Here is a 19,530-nt window from a genome sequence, read left to right as displayed (position 1 = left end):
TAGCATAGTCTCCCATCTTGCGTTCTATATGGTCAGTACGAGACCCCAGATCATCAACAGACATTTGAATCTGCGTCACCACTTTATGCAGTACTTCAGATATGGTGCTTTGTAATGTATGCGTTAACCCTTTCATAACAACAATGGTCAGAGGTGCATCATCAGGAATGGCAGCCATCTCAGGGATATATCGGAGGATGTGAGTTGCCCCACGTGGGATGCCAAAGGAGATGGGAGATAAAACTTTTCTATGGATCGGGCCCATGCTGTTGGGTGAGAAAGAAGCTGAGCGGTTCGCTCCCCGCTTCCCAGGTGCAGACACCTCCTCCATCCTGCCCTGTGGGAGTTTATCCCCGTCTAGAAACTGACCTGTTCCAGCTGCTGGTGATGTGCGGAGCTGCATAACATCCATCTCTGAGAGCAGTCCAGCGCCAAGTTGTGAGTGGTCCGTCGCGGGAAAATAATCAGGGAGCTTTTTCAGCTCTGTTTTCAGCTGGCGTCTCCTGGTCATAGTCCACAACCATTGCAGGCAAGGTTAGAGGTCTGAAGATTGAGAATGGAGCTCAATGTGAGGCTGTTGCTGTGTGCTGCTGTATCGCTACGTTGTAAGCAGGAGAGTGTTCACCACACCGCCATCTCAGTCAGCGGCAAGCTCTACCCCCCCAATGATGTCCTATATCATAGTTCCAGCAGCATAATCTCAAGAGTTGATATGCTCAAAAAATCCATGCTACACTAACACTGCTGGGTGTATATTAATACATCAGTGCAACGTTTTGGGTCATAAATATGGTATCAGGATATAGCCCGTCGGGTCAAGAAAACAGTAAGCGTCAGCCTATTTTAGGGGTCAGTAGCCAGTGTGAAAGCTTCAATATTTCAGGATTCGTTTTTAAATATAGAACACCACTGAATATTGAGAAAATAGATGTAAAACATAAAAACTTGATCTAACCATTCATCATTTTCTAATAATTCCCTTTAAGGGCACTAAAAGAAATCAAGAACGCATGAAATGTGTTTATTTATCCCAATGTTGGCAGTTGCTTTTGATCATGTTGGTGTAGATAAAGCCGTGGATTTCACTCATTGCCATGGGCGTAACTATAGCCATAGCATCCACAGAAGCTGTTATGGGGCCCACTCAGCTGCAAGTACATTATATGAGGCTATTATTCATACCTTTAATTATTGCTACTTGTGCCGCTGTTTCAGCTTCCTATCACTAGGTTGTGGGGCTCAATCTAATTTTGCTTTGGGGCCCTATGAATTATTGTTACGCCCCTGTTAATTGCACCCACAACATTTCCACAACAGCATTTAAAAATGTGCAGCAATGTTTAGAATCTGCTGCACATTTTTTACACTGTTAGTGAATGCGCTTTGTCAAAAGCCCCATTCTCTTACATTGTACTGTGCTTTCCTGTGGAATTTCGGTGTGGATTTCGGACAAACGCTCAGTGGGGGAAATATATTACGACTGCCGTGTTAAACGCCAGTCTTACACAATTTACGTTGGTGGAAAATGCACCAAATATATATAAAGAGCTGCAAACCTCTTAATATACTTGGCGCATTTTTGGCTGTTCGAGCGACAGAAATGCGAATCTACGCCTGCTATGAGTAGGTGTAGATTTGTGCAGTGGCGTAACTACCGCTGTAGCAGCCGTAACGACCGCTGCGGGGCCCGCCCGGGCCCCCTCAAGGCCGGAGGCTCCGCTAGCAGCCACTATGGCTGCTACAGCGCGACGCCACTGAAGGGGTTGTTCCTACAAATGACATGTCTCCCCTATCCACAGGATAGGGGATACATGTGGGATCGCTGGGACGCCCAGCGATAAGGAGAACGGGGGATCGAAAGTCCCCCGAAGTTCTCCATGACAAACCTCGGACTTCCGGGGTCTGTCGGCAGCTCCATAGAAATTAATTGTGCACCGGTTGTGCTTGTGCGCATGCGTGACCAGGACTCCTTTCAATTTTATTGAACTGCGCAGACCCCGGAAGTCCGAGGTTTCTCATGGAGAACTTCAGGGGACTTTCGGTCCCCCATTCTCCTGTGGATACATCTCTTTTGTAGGACAAACTATAGGCCGTTTTTTTTGGGGGGAGGTTGGGGGCTGTATGGCGTTATCTACAGGGGGGCTGTATGACGTTATCTACAGATGGACTGTATGGCGTTATCTACAGGGGGTTTGGGGCTGTATGGCGTTTCCTACAGTGGGGGCTGTATGGCGTTATCTACAGGGGGGGCTTTATGGCGTTATCTACATGGGGGCCGTATGGCGTTATCTACAGGGGGGCTGTATGGTGTTATCTACAGGGGGGTTTGGGGCTGTATGGCGTTATCTACAGGGGGGGCTGAATGGCGTTATCTACAGGGGGGGCTGTATGGCGTTATCTACAGGGAGACTGTATGCCGTTATCTACAGGGGGGCTGCATGGCGTTATCTAAAGGGGGGCTGCATGGTGTTATCTACAGGGGGAGGGCTGTATGCCATTATCTACAGGGGGCTGTATGGCGATATCTACAGGGAGGCTGTATGGCGTTATCTACAGGGGAGCTGTATGGCGTTATCTACAGGGGGAGGTCTGTATGGCGTTATCTACAGGGGGAGATCTGTATGGCGTTATCTACAGGGGGGGCTGTATGGCGTTATCTACAGGGGGTGTATGGCGTTATCTGCAGGGTGGGCTGTATGGCGTTATCTGCAGGGGGGCTGTATGGAGTTATGTACAGGGGGTGCTGTATGGCGTTATCTACAGGGGGAGCGCTGTATGGCGTTATCTACAGGGGGGCTGTATGGCGTTATCTACAGGGGGCTGTATGGCGATATCTACAGGGAGGCTGTATGGCGTTATCTACAGGGGAGCTGTATGGCGTTATCTACAGGGGGAGGTCTGTATGGCGTTATCTACAGGGGGGGCTGTATGGCGTTATCTACAGGGGGTGTATGACGTTATCTGCAGGGTGGGCTGTATGGCGTTATCTGCAGGGGGGCTGTATGGAGTTATGTACAGGGGGTGCTGTATGGCGTTATCTACAGGGGGAGCGCTGTATGGCGTTATCTACAGGGGGGCTGTATGGCGATATCTACAGGGGGGTTGTATGGCGTTATCTACAGGGAGGCTGTATGGCATTATCTACAGTTGGGCTGTATGGCGTTATCTACAGGGGGGCTGTATGGCGTTATCTACAGGGGGCTGTGTATGGCGCTATCTACAGGGGGGCTGTTTGGTGCTATCTTTAGGGGCCGCTGTGTGGCGGAATCTATAGGGAGGCACTATCTACAAGGGGGAGTTGCGTGATACCCAGGGGAGGGGGGGGCCAGTCAAAACAAAAGTTTGCTATGAGGCCCAGTCTTTCCTAGTTATGCCCCTGGATTTGTGCTATAAATTCCACCAGGTTCTGGCGTAAATTATGATAAATTTGTCGTACCGTGTAGCCCTCGCACCATTTGGATAAAGCCCACCCCCTTTTCTCATTGATTCTGGGAAGTGGTGAAAAAAATAAAAAGTCTGACATTTTAGCGTAACTATAGTGTATTTGCCAAAATGTGCAACTTTTTTTTACATCAGAAAACTGACATGTGTCAGTTGATATTTTCCCCCCAATGTGTATTCCATCAGGATCACCACAGGACTGAATTTTAACAAAGTTTAAATAATGAAGTATGAGAAAATCTAACACTCTGTTACTTTAGCAATATTTCTTTAATCCCAGACAATCCCTTTTACATACGTTTAACCTGCTGATATGTTAGAATTTAGAATTCTGCTACTTGCACAAACTGGTAGAGAAAACCGAAGTATAAAACAGATCGCTCTATCTAAGAAATATAGATGCAAATTTACATGCATGCAGAGTTTACTAGCTTCTAATCTAAGCAGATCTACAACTATTCTACTAAATCAATTAATGAATTGCATCTTTACGATCTACTTAATGAGATATGTCCTGCTGGTATTTGAATACTAATTGCTAATGGCAAGAAGTATTTTTCCTTTCTTATATGAGATAATACACACACATTTTATATAATATATATATATATATATATATATATATATATATATATATATATATATATATATATACGCACACACACACATACATACACACACACACAAAACTGCATTGTGTATGTCCTGAAAAGGACCTGCAGACATAAGGTCAGATTAGGGTGTCTGGTCTGGGCTCTGTATTAGTTTAAGGTGTCGGGGGTTTGTATCTAGGGGCCTGTCCAGAGGTGTGTATTAGTTTAGGGCGTCAAATCTGGGGATCTGTATTTAGGGGGTCTGGTCTAGGGTCTGTATTTATTTAGTGTACTTGTTCTGGGGTCTGTACTTGTTTGGAGAGATCTGGTCTGGGGACCGCAATAGTTTAGAAGATCTGGGGTATGTATGTATCTTAGGGCCTGGTCTGGGGTTTGAATTTACTAGTCTGAGTTAATGTATGGGCCTGGGTTCTGAATTTGCTTAGGGGCCTGGTCTGCGGTCTGGAATAATTTAGAGGGTTTGGTGTCTGAACTTTTGTGTAGCTATAGAGGCTGGAAATGCCTGCAGAAGTGAGAGGCAAAGAGGTCTCAGCAGGAAACTCTGCAGTGGTCGGGAGAAGTCGCCATAACGGTTTATGTCAGATGGAGAAGAAAAGAAAAGAGACCGACTTCCATCAGAGAAGACGTCACCTGTCACCTGTGAGTCACTGCATTGATAGAGAATCTGTCACCTCTCCTCACATGTCTGTTATAGGAAATACGTATTCCACAAAAAGTCTCCGTGCAGCCCCGGACTAATAGACAACTGGGTGCTACCATTCCCCTTATGAGGAGGATGTGTCCCTACACAATGTGATACTCTCAGCAATGGTTGGAGACTGTTAGTATGTAGGGATACAGCCCTTTAACAAGGGGAATCGTAACACCCACTTGTCAATGCTCAAACAGAAAGGTGGTGTTCACTATAGAAACGGCAGAGCGGCGGTGGAGAAGGGAGGCCCAAGTTTGGGGAGCAGCCCAGGGCCTATGGTCTACTATCCGTCACAGGGTACAAATGATTAGAAGACACTGGGACATTCAACTGATCGATAACTCAGCACTCTGCTCTTTCTAAAAAAAAGTTTAACCCCTTAAGGACGCAGCCTAGTTTGGGCCTTAAGGCTCAGAGCCCATTTTTCAAATCTGACATATTTCACTTTATGTGGTAATAATGTCGGAATGCTTAAACCTATCCAAGCGATTTTGAGATTGTTTTCTCGTGACACTTTGGGCTTCATGTTCGTGGTAAAATTTGGTCGATATATTCAGTCTTTATTTGTGAAAAATTGCAAAATTTAGAGAAAATGTACAAAAAATAGAATTTTTCAGAATTTAAATGCATCTGCTTGAAAAACAGACGGTTATACCACCCAAAATAGTTACTAGTTCACATTTCCCATATGTCTACTTTAGATTGGCATCGTTTTTTGAACATTATTTTATTTTTCTTGGACGTTACAAGGCTTAGAACATAAACAGCAATTTCTCATATTCTTAAGAAAATTTCAAAAGCCTTTTTTTGAAGGTACCAGTTCAGTTCTGAAGTGGATTTGAGGGGCCTATGTATTAGAAACCCCCATAAAACACCCCATTTTAAAAACTAGACCCCTCAAAGTATTCAAAACAGCATATAGAAAGTTTTTTTAACCCTTCAGGCATTTCACAGGAATTAAAGCAAAGTGGAAATGAAATTTGCAAATTTCATTTTTTCTGCTGAATTTCAATTTTATTAAAACATTTTCTGTAACAGAGAAGGTTTTACCAGAGAAATACTACTAAATATGTATTGTCCAGATTCTGCAGTTTTTAGAAATGTCCCAGATGTGGCCCTACTGCGCTCGTGGACTAAAACACAAGCCCTAGAAGCAAAGAAGCACCTAGTGCATTTTGAGGCCTCTTTTTTATTAGAATATATTTTAGGCAGCATGCCAGGTTTGAAGAGGTGTTGAGGTATCAAAACAATGGAAACCCACCAGAAGTGACCCCATTTTGGAAATTACACCCCTCAAGGAATTCATTTATGGTTTTTGTTATCATTTTTACCGCACAGTTTTTTCACAGCACATATTTGAATTGGGCTGTGAAATGAAAAAAATTATATTTTTTCCAATAAGGTGTCATTTTTTATCAAAATTTCTTATTTTCACAAGGAACAACATACCCCATTTTGTTGCCCAATTTGTCCTTAGTGCGGCAATACCCCATTTGTGGTGATAAACTGCCGTTTGGGCCCATGGGAGGGCTCAGAAGGAAAGGACCACCATTTGGCCTACTGGAGCTTTTCTGGTGCTAAGTCATGTATGCAGAAGCCCCTGAGGTACCAGTACAGTTGAAACCCCCGAGAAGTGACCCCATTTTAAAAACTACACCCCTTAAGACATTCATCTAGAGGTGTAGTGAGCATTTTGACCTCACAGGTACTGTGTAAAAGATAATGCGCAGCAGATGGTGCAGTGTGAGATTTGCAATTTTATATATATATATGCCATTTCAGTGTCCAATATATTGTGCCCAGCATGCGCCACCGGAGATATACACCCCTTAAATTGTAATGTGGGTTCTCCTGGGTACGGCAATACCCTACATGTGGCTGTTATCAGCTGCCTGGGCATACGGCAGGGCTCAGAAGAGAAAGATGAGGGGGTAAGCTGTGCGGAGTGCATCAGGGTAAATTAAAAATCAAGGGATGTATGATACATTTTAAAACAATCTTTTATACAGAGCCCTGGTTTTTCGGGACACGTGTCACATTGGTATATTGTGTTCTTCCTTATCCCCCTCTTATAGCAGACTCTGCACCTCTTTTGACTCTTTCCCTTTCCACCGGTTTGGGGAACTTCTCCTGGAAAGTGTTGCCCTGGTACGATGCGTGTGGCCTCGCTTACAGAAGTACTGGGTGCCCCCCCTTCCTGGTCCCTAAAGATTAGATCTTTAAATTCCAGGAAAGTTCCCCTCTGGCCTGCACATCGACGTATGATGTGCCCGGCCAGCTTCTTATACCACACCGCATGGCGCTGTAGGGCTTCAGGACTTGATTTGACAAGTCCATCCCTCCCATGTACCTATTGTAGTCCAGGATGCAGTCTGGTTTGGGGGTGGCCTTTCCTTCATATATCCTAAATCTGTAGGTATACCCTGATGCACTCTCGCAGCTTATACATCTTCACGCCATACCTTGCCCTCTTACCCGGCAGGTACTCGCGGAATTGAACCCTCCCTTTAAAATGTACCAGGGACTCATCAATAGAAATACACTTCTCGGGGGTGTATGCTTGGGAAAACCGGGCACTGAAACGGTCTAATAGGGGTCTCCGTTTATACAAACGGTCAAAACTGGGGCCATCTCGGGGTGGGCATGGCTCATTATCAGTATAATGTAAGAAGCGAAGTATTGCCTCATTTATTTATTTTTTTAGGTTCCAGTTCAGTTCTGAAGTTGCTTTGAGGGGCCCATATATTAGAAACCCCTATCAAACACCCCATTTTAGAAACTAGACCCCTCAAAGTATTCACAACAGCATTTAGAAAGTTTATGAACCCTTTAGGTGTTTCACAGAAATTTAGAGCAAAGTAGAGGTGAAATTTACTTTTTTTTTTTTGTCAGAAAATCCTCTTTATACCATTTTTTTTATAACACAAAAGGATTTATCAGAGAAACGCAACTCAATACTTATTGCCCAGATTCTGCAGTTTTGAGAAATATCCCACATGTGGCCCTAGTGCGGTAATGGACTGAAGCACCGGCCTCCGAAGCAAAGGGGCACCTAGTGGATTTTGCGCACTCTTTTTTATTAGGCACCATGTCCGGTTTGAAGAGGTCTTGTGGTGCCAAAACATTGGAAACACTCCCAAAAGTGACCCCAATTTGGAAACTACACCCCGTGAGGAATCCATTGCAGTTTTCATGTCATGCATACGGCTTTATGATCAGTTTTTATTCTATTTTTAGGTGGTGTGGTGACTAAAAAACAGCAATTCTACTATTGTTTTTTTATTCTATTTTTTTTACAGCGTTCACCGTGCGCTATAAATGACATATTCACTTTATTCTGCGGGGCGATACGATTACGGCGATACCAGATGTTTATAGTTTTTTTTTATGTCTTATGGCGTTTGCACAATAAAATACGTTTTGTAAAAAATCATTCACTTTTTGTGTTACCTTATTCTAAGAGCCAGAACGTTTTTATTTTTCAATCAATAAAGCCGTGCGAGGACTTATTTTTTGCGTAACGAACTGTAGTTTCGATCAGTACCATTTTTCGGTACATGCGACTTTTTGATCTCTTTTTATTCCATTTTTTGGGAGCTGAAGTGACCAAACAATTGTGATTCTGGTACGGTTTATTATTTATTTTTTTTACGTCGTTCACCGTGCGGGATAAATAACAAAATAATTTTGTAGTTCAGGCCGTTACGGACGCGGCGATACCAATTATGTATAGTTTATTTGTTTGTTTATATATTTTTCTTAATAATAAACGACTGATAATGGAAAAGGGGGGATTTTTACTTTTAATACTTTTAAAACTTTTATTTTCTTATTTTTACACAACTTTTTTTAACTTTTTTTTAACTTTATTACTTTGTCCCACTAGGGGACTTGAGGGCAGGAGGCCCTGATCGCTATTCTAATACACTGCACTACATGCGTAGTGCAGTGTATTAGAACTGTCAGCTACTCACTGACAGCAAGCATAGTGGGTCCTGACGTTGTCAGGACCCACTAGGCTTCCGTCTATGGCATAGCCGGACGCCATTGTTTGGTGTCCGGTTTCCATAGTCACCATCGCCGGCCGCTATCGTGTAGCAGGCCGGCGATGGCGGATTAACCCCTAAGAAGCCGCGATCGCTATTGAACGCGGCTTCTGAGGGGTTAATCGGCGGGGGAGCTCCGCGATCGGTCCCGGCACATTGAGCAGTGATAGTCTGCTGTCGGAAACAGCAGCTATCACCGCTCATGAACGCGCCCCGCGCGAACGGCGCCGTGTTTACTCCATGACATACTATTATGTTATGGAGCGCGAACGATGCACTTACCATGACATAATAGTATGTCCTGGAGCGTTAAGGGGTTAAGGCCAGTTTCAAACACATCTTTTAACCACATTTTTCACAGCATTTCTTGGGTCAGTAGCATGCTCTAAACATGGCATTTTTTAAGGTGATTTTCTCCATAGATTTCTAAATAGAACTTAAAAATACATGTCAAAATGCTTGTACAAAATGACACAAAAAAATTACACTAAAAGAGCATGGGAAAAACGACATGAAAAACACAGCAAACTACAGACATTTTCTAAATACATTTTAAAATGCTACAAAAAACAAAAACATCCACTCAGGTTTTTTTCAATGTCAAGACAAATGCAGTAGCTATTTAACCCATTAGTGACCGCCAATACTCCTTTTCACGGCGGCCACTAATGGGCTTTATTCTGATCAATACGCCTTTTCACGGTGTTGCATCAGAATAAATAAACAGAGCAGGGAGCCGTTAAATCTTCCTACTCTCAGCTACCAGATAAGATTGCCGGGTGTCGGTGTCTTCTATGGCAGTCGGGGGGCCTAATAAAAGGCCCCCAGGTCTGTCTGTAGTGTATGACTGCTAGGTCATGCCAGTGGCATGACCTAGCAGATGCCTGTCCGTTTTGCACGGACATGCACTAATACACTGCAATACAGAAGTATTGCAGTGTATTATAAAAGCGATCAGAGGATCACATAGTGAAGTCCCCTAGTGGGACTAGTAAAAAAGTAAAAAGAAAGTTTAATAAAGTTAATTTAAAAAAAAGTGAAAAAAAATGAATAACCCACTTTTTCCCCTTACAAAATTCTTTATTATTAAAAAAACGTAAAGTAAAAAAAGTTACACATATTTGGTATCGCCGCGTCCATAACGATCCCAACTATAAAGTTATTACATTATATAACCTGCACGGTGAACGGAGTAAAAACTAAAATTGAAAACAATGAAAAATTGCTGTTTTCTGTGAATCCAGCCTTAAAAAAAAATGTGACAAAAACTGATCAAAAAGTCGCATCTAATCCAAAATGGTACCAATAAAAACTACAAGTTGTCCCGCAAAAAGAAAGCCCTCATACAACCGCATCGTCAGAAAAATAAGTTATGGCTCTTCAAATATGGAGACACAAAAACAAATAAATGTAAAAAAAAAGTGTTTTTACTGTGTAAACTTAGTAACACATACAAAATCTATATTTTATATCTATCAATTTTATGGTATTGTTGCAATCGTAACAACCCGCTGAATAAAGTTATTGTGTTATTTATATATACCACACGGTAAACGGCGTAAATTTAGGATGCAAAAAAGTGTGACGAAATTGCTGGGTTTTTTTTATCCCCCCCCCCCCCATTTTTTTTAATAAAGGTTAATCAATAAATTATATGTACCCCAAAATGGTGCTATTAAAAAATACAACTTCTCCTGTAAAAAACAAGACCTTATACAGCTATGTCGACACAAAAATAAAAAAGTTGTAGCTCTTTGAATGAGACGATGGAAAAATGTAAAAAATTGCTTGGTCATTAAGGCCTATAATAGGCTGGTCATTAAGGGGTTAAAGTTCTATACTAATGACTGAAATTTAGCAATATATAAATATACACATTAATACTGTAACTCATATTATGGTAGACAGACAGACAGACAGACAGACAGACAGAAAGACAGGCAGAGACATAAAAGTGTGTTTTGTGTATGGTCTGAAAACCTTCAGCCCAATTCCAATTTTCTTTTTTAATATTCAATTAGTTCGTTTAAATGTTATCCCCCTCAATGCACCTCATAGTCTGGAATTCTAAAGTCCTTTATTGTTTATTGTATTGTTTATATTGCGTACATAAATCTCAATAGGTATAATGATCAATATTTAGCTGCAATTATTGGTGCAAAATTAAAGTTTAGTGTGCTATTGACTGTACACTCACAATTATATAATACAGTATAATTTGTGGCATCTAATGATCTTGAAAATTGGATGCCTTTAAATTAACTGTTAATGTGCATTTAGTCCTTAATGCATACCTACACCGTGTTCCAAATTATTATGCACATTGGATTTAAGTGTCATAAACATTTAATTATTAGTTTTTCAATTAAACTCATGGATGGTATTGTGTCTAAGGCTGGGTTCACACGACCTATTTTCAGGCGTAAACGAGGCGTATTATGCCTCGATTTACGCCTGAAAATACGGCTACAATACGTCGGCAAACATCTGCCCATTCATTTGAATGGGTTTGCCGACGTACTGTGCCGACGACCTGTCATTTACGCGTCATCGTTTGACAGCTGTCAAACGACGACGCGTAAAATGACTGCCTCGTCAAAGAAGTGCAGGACAGTTCTTTGAAACGTAATTTGAGCCGTTTTTCATTGAATTCAATGAAGAACAGCTCAAGATTACGGGCGTCAATGACGCCTCGCAAAATGCGAAGAGGAGCATTTACGTCTGAAACGACGGAGCTGTTTTCTCCTGAAAACAGTCTGTAATTTCAGACGTAAAAGCCAGTTATCGTGTGCACAAACCCTTAGGGCTCTTTGGATCATTGTAATCAATCACAGACACCTGTGATAATTAGTTTGCCAGGTGTGCCCAATCAAAGGAAAACTACTTAAGAAGGACGTTCCACATTATTAAGCAGGCCACAGGTTTCAAGCAATATGGGAAAGAAAAAGGATCTCACTGCTGCCGAAAAGTGTGAAATTGTCCAAGGTATTGCACTAGGTATATAAACATTGGATATTTCAAGAAAACTTAAGCGTGATCATCGTACTGTGAAAAGATTTGTGGCTGATTCAGAGCACAGACGGGTTCGTTCAGATAAAGGCATAATGAGGAAGGTTTCTGCCAGACAAATTAATAGGATTAGGAGAGCAGCTGCTAAAATGCCATTGCAAAGCAGCAAACAGGTATTTGAAGCCGCTGGTGCCTCTGAAGTCCCGCGAACCTCAAGGTGAAGGATCCTCCAGAGGTTTGCAAGTGTGCATAAAGATATTATTCGGTCACCCCTAAACAATGCTCACAAGCAGAAACGGTTGCAGTGGGCTCTGAAATACATGAAACCTAATTTTCAAACGGTGTTGTTTACCGATGAGTGCCGTGCAACCCTGGATGGTCCAGATGGATGGAGTAGTGGATGGTTGGTGAATGGCCACCATGTCCCAACAAGCCTGCTACATCAGGAAGGAGGTGGCGGAGTCATGTTTTGGGCTGGAATCATGGGGAGAGAGCTGGTTGGCCCCTTTAGGGTCCCTGACGGTGTGAAAATTACCTCTGCAAAGTACGTAGAGTTTATGACTGACCACTTTCTTCCGTGGTACAAAAAGAAGAACCGTGCCTTCCGTAGCAAAATTATCTTCATGCATGACAATGCACCATCTCATGCTGCAAAGAATACCTCTGTGCCATTGAGTGCTATGGGCATAAAATGAGAGAAACTCATGGTGTGGCCCCTATGTTCCCCTAATCTCAACCCTATTGAGAACCTTTGGAGCATCCTCAAGCAAAATATCTATGAGGGTGGGAGGCAGTTCACATCAAAACAGAAGCTCTGGGAGACTATTCTGACACCCTGCAAAGGTGTTCAAGCAGAAACTGTCCAAATACTCACAAATTCAATGGATGCAAGAATTGTGAAGGTGATATCAAAGAAGGGGTCCTATGTTAATATGTAACTTGGCCTGCTAAGTTTTTTTAAATTGAAAGAGCTTTTGATTTCTGTAAATATGACCTCCTGATGCTGCAAATTCAACTAATTACCATTTTAGTTCTCTTTACAACCTTTAAAATGTTTTGATCTCTGTTGTACATAATAATTTGAAACAGTGCATTTTGAGTTTTTTACTTCTAAAAAAAATCTGCATCATTAGGAGATTTGTTCAATAAAATTTGCATTATACTCCAACGGTTGATGGCTTGAAGATTATACTGACTGTCATTTGCATCGACTATTTAGGAAAATCAGCGAAAAATAACATTTGCATAATCATTTGGAACGCGGTGTATTTTGTTGCTTTTTATCTAGATAAGTCCAAAAATTATGTGCTGATTAATATCATAATATATCTTTTTAGAGATCGGAGCTCCGTTCTCCTGAAAGAGAGTGCCAAATCACCTTCTTCCCTTCTCACAACCATAGAATGAAATTATACATTTCTGGTTTTAGACAAAAAAAATATATAAATCTAATAATTTTATTTGTCCAAATGCATAGAATCTAAGGACCGTTACCGTACATCTCTGATTATGCACATGCTCTATCTCATTCCTTATTAAGAAGGTATTCTGCTCTATAAGCATTGCCTCTATGGAAGATTACGATGCCTCATCGAGGTCCTATATGGAACTGAGTAACATGTCTACGAGTCCCTAATACAGACCCATAGGGACTCCATGTGCCATTGCATATGATCCATGCACATGGCATTGCTTTGTGCATGACTCCTTAGTAGCAGGAAGAATTTTAAGGATATATGCGAACGCAGCAGATTTGTGCGATTATCCTATTCATCTGAATGGCGCTTGCAGAAATAACTCAAATCAAATGATTGGAATAGATTTTTGAGTCGAAGAAATTTCTGCAACAAATCTGCTGCATGTAAATACATATCCTGACATTTCTTCGGAAATGCAAGAAATGACCAGTAAAGTGAAGCAAGAGTTAGGGTATGTGCACACACAAAATAAAAAACGTCTCAAAACACGTTCACACGCTTAGCAAAAAGCGACTGAAAATACGGAGCTGTTTTCAAGGGAAAACAGCTCCGTATTTTCAGACGTTTTTTAATTAAAGTTGCGTTTTTCACAGCGTTTATAACGGCCGTTTTTGGAGCTGTTTTTCTATAGTCTATGAAAAATGGCCCCAAAAACGGCTGAAGAAGTGACATGTAAGGAAAAACGGCCGCATAAAAAAGGCCCCGTTGGAACAGAACGCCGTTTTTCCCATTGAAATCAATGGGCAGATGTTTGGAGGCGTTCTGCTTCTGATTTTCCAGCCATTTTTCGTGACGTTTACTGCCAGAAAAACGGCTGAAAACACTCCGTGTGAACATACCTTTAGTAACTCCAAGCAAAAAGAAAAGTCAGTATAAAAAGTCTGTGAATTCAAAATTGCTGGTCACAAAATTGCTGGATTTACCAAAATGCCACTGTGTTTGGGAAAACATCAAAAGGAGGTGATGGGAATAAAGTTCACATTGTTCACAGCTGTGACAGCCATAGAACAATTCCCAACACTGACACTTCGGGCACTTTAACTGCTATAGGCACATGGATCATAAACATTTCAGACTATTTGGTGTTTCCATACTGAAATATTTTTTGGGACTTTTTTGGGCACTTGCAGTCTTTCTGGAATATTGGGTGCAAGACTGATGAGATTATCCTTTACTGAAGAAATAAAAAGATGTTTGAATAAAGAAGAAGCGATGGTAAGAAGTTTTGAAAAAGTCTTGAGAGTGAGATCTAGTTCTGAGTAATCTTGGGTCATTGATTATTAGAAGGAATTCATAGTGACTGGACAATAATGCCTATACAGCCGTGATCTCCATGTCTGTATATACAGCTACTGTAGTATATTACTGCTTTCTACTACTTTGTTATAATTCCTACATGCAGTAGCTTATTCTGACATAATATGACAGGCAGTTGATACAACGTCATTAATCCTATAGTCTGTCTTTTGATTTTTCTTATTCGAGTGCATAGTTTTGGCCCTTTTTCATTGAACTGCTATTTCCACTTTGTCCATTCTGTCACTTCAGCAACTTGACTAGTCGTTTGCTAACTCCATCATGACTTCAGTCCATAGATATAAACCTGGTTCCTCTGTCATATATATTTCTTACCATTCTAGTACCTCAATTACTTACAGTTATTTACAGTTAAAAATAGATGTAAACTAGATTGCTGGATAGTTTCTGTATAGCTTTCTTTGTTTTCAATACCTGCTTTCGCTAACACGCATTCTTGTGGAGCTACAAGTTCAGGGTTCGATTGACGTTCCCCTTGAAACATGCTTTCTCTCTCCCCCTCAACACATCTACTACCCCATCTTGTTAGGAAACAAATCCCCTAGTATCAGTTTGTGAAAAGAAAACAAATCAAACAAATATTTTGAACCAGTTATGTTGATTGGGTTGTCTGATGGAAGGAAAAGCTATTTTTGATTTTGCATTTGTAAAATAAACATCTAGCTAATATACTTTACTTTTCAAACCTGCACGGATTGCAGGTTTTCAGTCCCTGTCGTGTGGAGCTGCCGTTCTTGCGGTGACGCATGATTACAAGTTCCCGGGGCAAGGAGCTGTCCCCTCCTCTCTGTGTGTCTATAACGTGGATGAAGGAGCTGGCTGTCTGGCTCAATTTGTCAGATAAGTCTGCCCCTACTCCATCAGGGCTGATTCAGAGTCCAAGAAGGAGGCTAGCTTAGCTGATGAACTGCAGCAAACTAGCATAGAAAGTTATGAAGCTGCTGATGATGTATTTAGCTCAGAAAGAATTGCCTAGACTGGATACTGGGAAAAAGTAGTATTACAACGGGCCCACCTAAATGTGTGGGTGATCAAATGATACATTGTCACACCCAAGTACAGCCAGAGCTACCTGCTTAGCTAATGAAGGGCTCAAGCAGAGAACCTTAACCCCTTAAGGACGCAGCCTAGTTTGGGCCTTAAGGCTCAGAGCCCATTTTTCAAATCTGACATATTTCATTTTATGTGGTAATAACGTCCGAATGCTTAAACCTATCCAAGCGATTCTGAGATTGTTTTCTCGTGACACTTTGGGCTTCATGTTCGTGGTAAAATTTGGTCGATATATTCAGTCTTTATTTGTGAAAAATTGCAAAATTTAGAGAAAATTTACAAAAAATAGCATTTTTCAGAATTTAAATGCATCTGCTTGAAAAACAGACGGTTATACCACCCAAAATAGTTACTAGTTCACATTTCCCATATGTCTACTTTAGATTGGCATCGTTTTTTGAACATTATTTTATTTTTCTTGGACGTTACAAGGTTTAGAACATAAACAGCAATTTCTCATATTCTTAAGAAAATTTCAAAAGCCTTTTTTTGAAGGTGCCAGTTCAGTTCTGAAGTGGATTTGAGGGGCCTATGTATTAGAAACCCCCATAAAACACCCCATTTTAAAAACTAGACCCCTCAAAGTATTCAAAACAGCATATAGAAAGTTTTTTAACCCTTCAGGCATTTCACAGGAATTAAAGCAATGTGGAAATGAAATTTGCAAATTTCATTTTTTCTGCTGAATTTCAATTTTATTCAATTTTTTTTTAGTAACAGAGAAGGTTTTACCAGAGAAACACTACTAAATATGTATTGTCCAGATTCTGCAGTTTTTAGAAATGTCCCACATGTGGCTCTAGTGCGCTCGTGGACTAAAACACAAGCCCTAGAAGCAAAGAAGCACCTAGTGCATTTTGAGGCCTCTTTTTTATTAGAATATATTTTAGGCAGCATGCCAGGTTTGAAGAGGCGTTGAGGTATCAAAACAATGGAAACCCACCAGAAGTGACCCCATTTTGGAAATTACACCCCTCAAGGAATTCATTTATGGTTTTTGTTATCATTTTGACCGCACAGTTTTTTCACAGCACCTATTTGAATTGGGCTGTGAAATGAAAAAAATTATATTTTTTCCAATAAGATGTCATTTTTGATCAAAATTTCTTATTTTCACAGGGAACAACATACCCCATTTTGTTGCCCAATTTGTCCTTAGTGCGGCAATACCCCATTTGTGGTGATAAACTGCCGTTTGGGCCCATGGGAGGGCTCAGACGGAAAAGAGCGCTATGTGTTTGTTGGAGTCCAGATTTTGCTGGATTGGTTTTCGGGTGCCATGTCGCATTTGCAGAGCCCCAGAGGTATCAAAGCAATGGAAACCCACCAGAAGTGACCCCATTTTGGAAACTACACCCCTCAAGGAATTCATTTATGGTTTTTGTTATCATTTTGACCGCACAGTTTTTTCACAGCACCTATTTGAATTGGGCTGTGAAATGAAAAAAATGATATTTTTTCCAATAAGATGTCATTTTTGATCAAAATTTCTTATTTTCACAAGGAACAACATACCCCATTTTGTTGCCCAATTTGTCCTTAGTGCAGCAATACCCCATTTGTGGTGATAAACTGCCGTTTGGGCCCATGGGAGGGCTCAGAAGAAAAGGACCACCATTTGGCCTACTGGAGCTTTTCTGGTGCTAAGTCATGTATGCAGAAGCCCCTGAGGTATCAGTACAGTTGAAACCCCCGAGAAGTGACCCCATTTTAAAAACTACACCCCTTAAGACATTCATCTAGAGGTGTAGTGAGCATTTTGACCCCACAGGTACTGTGTAAAAGATAATGCGCAGCTGATGGTGCAGTGTGAGATTTGCAATTTTATATATGTATATGCCATTTCAGTGTCCAATATAGTGTGCCCAGCATGCGCCACCGGAGATATACACCCCTTAAATTGTAATGTGGGTTCTCCTGGGTACGACAATACCCTACATGTGGCTGTTATCAGCTGCCTGGGCATACGGCAGGGCTCAGAAGGGAAAGATGAGGGGGGTAAGCTGTGCGGAGTGCATCAGGGTAAATTAAAAATCAAGGGATGTATGATACATTTTAAAACAATCTTTTATACAGAGCCCTGGTTTTTCGGGACACGTGTCACATTGGTATATTGTGTTCTTCCTTATCCCCCTCTTATAGCAGACTCTGCACCTCTTTTGACTCTTTCCCTTTCCACCGGTTTGGGGAACTTCTCCTGGAAAGTGTTGCCCTGGTACGATGCGTGTGGCCTCGCTTCCAGAAGTACTGGGTGCCCCCCCTTCCTGGTCCCTAAAGATTAGATCTTGAAATTCCAGGAAAGTTCCCCTCTGGCCTGCACATCGACGTAGCACATACGAATTGTACAAAGCCATCTGTATGATGTGCCCGGCCAGCTTCTTATACCACACCGCATGGCGCTGTAGGGCTTCAGGACTTGATTTGACAAGTCCATCCCTCCCATGTACCTATTGTAGTCCAGGATGCAGTCTGGTTTGGGGGTGGCCTTTCCTTCATATATCCTAAACCTGTAGGTATACCCTGATGCACTCTCGCAGCTTATACATCTTCACGCCATACCTTGCCCTCTTACCTGGCAGGTACTGGCGGAATTGAACCCTCCCTTTAAAATGTACCAGGGACTCATCAATAGAAAAACACTTCTCGGGGGTGTATGCTTGGGAAAACCGGGCACTGGAACGGTCTAATAGGGGTCTCCGTTTATACAAACGGTCAAAACTGGGGTCATCTCGGAGTGGGCACGGCTCATTATCAGTATAATGTAAGAAGCGAAGTATTGCCTCATTTATTTATTTTTTTAGGTTCCAGTTCATTTCTGAAGTTGCTTTGAGGGGCCCATATATTAGAAACCCCTATCAAACACCCCATTTTAGAAACTAGACCCCTCAAAGTATTCACAACAGCATTTAGAAAGTTTATGAACCCTTTAGGTGTTTCACAGAAATTTAGAGCAAAGTAGAGGTGAAATTTACTCTTTTTATACCATTTTTTTTATAACACAAAAGGATTTATCAGAGAAACGCAACTCAATACTTATTGCCCAGATTCTGCAGTTTAGAGAAATATCCCACATGTGGCCCTAGTGCGGTAATGGACTGAAGCACCGGCCTCCGAAGCAAAGGAGCACCTAGAGGATTTTGAGCCCTCTTTTTTATTAGGCACCATGTCCGGTTTGAAGAGGTCTTGTGGTGCCAAAACATTGGAAACCCCCCAAAAGTGACCCCAATTTGGAAACTAGACCCCTTGAGGAATCCATTGTAGTTTTCATGGGGTGCATGCGGCTTTTTGATCAGTTTTTATTCCATTTTTAGGTGGCGTGGTGACTAATAAACAGCAATTCTACTATTGTTTTTGTATACTTTTTTTTTTACAGCGTTCACCGTGCGCTATAAATGATATATTAACTTTATTCTGCGGGGCGATACGATTACGGCGATACCAGATGTTTATAGTTTTTTTTTATGTCTTATGGCGTTTGCACAATAAAATACGTTTTGTAAACAATCATTCACTTTTGGTGTTACCTTATTCTAAGAGCCAGAACGTTTTTATTTTTCAATCAATAAAGCCGTGCGAGGACTTATTTTTTGCGTAACAAACTGTAGTTTCGATCAGTACCATTTTTAGGTACATGCGACTTTTTGATCTCTTTTTATTCCATTTTTTGGGAGGTGAAGTGACCAAACAATTGTGATTGTGGTACGGTTTATTAATATTTTTTTTTACAGCGTTCCCCGTGCGGGATAAATAACAAAATAATTTTGTAGTTCAGGCCGTTACGGACGCGGCGATACCAATTATGTATAGTTTGTTTGTTTATATATTTTTATTAATAATAAATGACTGATAAGGGAAAAAGGGGGACTTTTACTTTTATTACT

At 41.3% G+C, this 19,530-nt stretch overlaps 1 protein-coding gene across 2 annotated transcripts in view; it reads right to left on the bottom strand.

Moving 5' to 3' along the window:
* Positions 1 to 19,530, bottom strand: part of CCDC178 (coiled-coil domain containing 178) — a 425,544-nt gene that overhangs the window by 313,732 nt on the left and 92,282 nt on the right. The window lies entirely within an intron of this gene.

Source organism: Rhinoderma darwinii, chromosome 5 (genome assembly GCF_050947455.1).
Source record: "Rhinoderma darwinii isolate aRhiDar2 chromosome 5, aRhiDar2.hap1, whole genome shotgun sequence".
Taxonomy (NCBI): Eukaryota; Metazoa; Chordata; class Amphibia; order Anura; family Rhinodermatidae; genus Rhinoderma; species Rhinoderma darwinii.
Note: the sequence above shows the minus strand (reverse complement) of the source record. Positions and strands in the feature narration are given on the sequence as shown.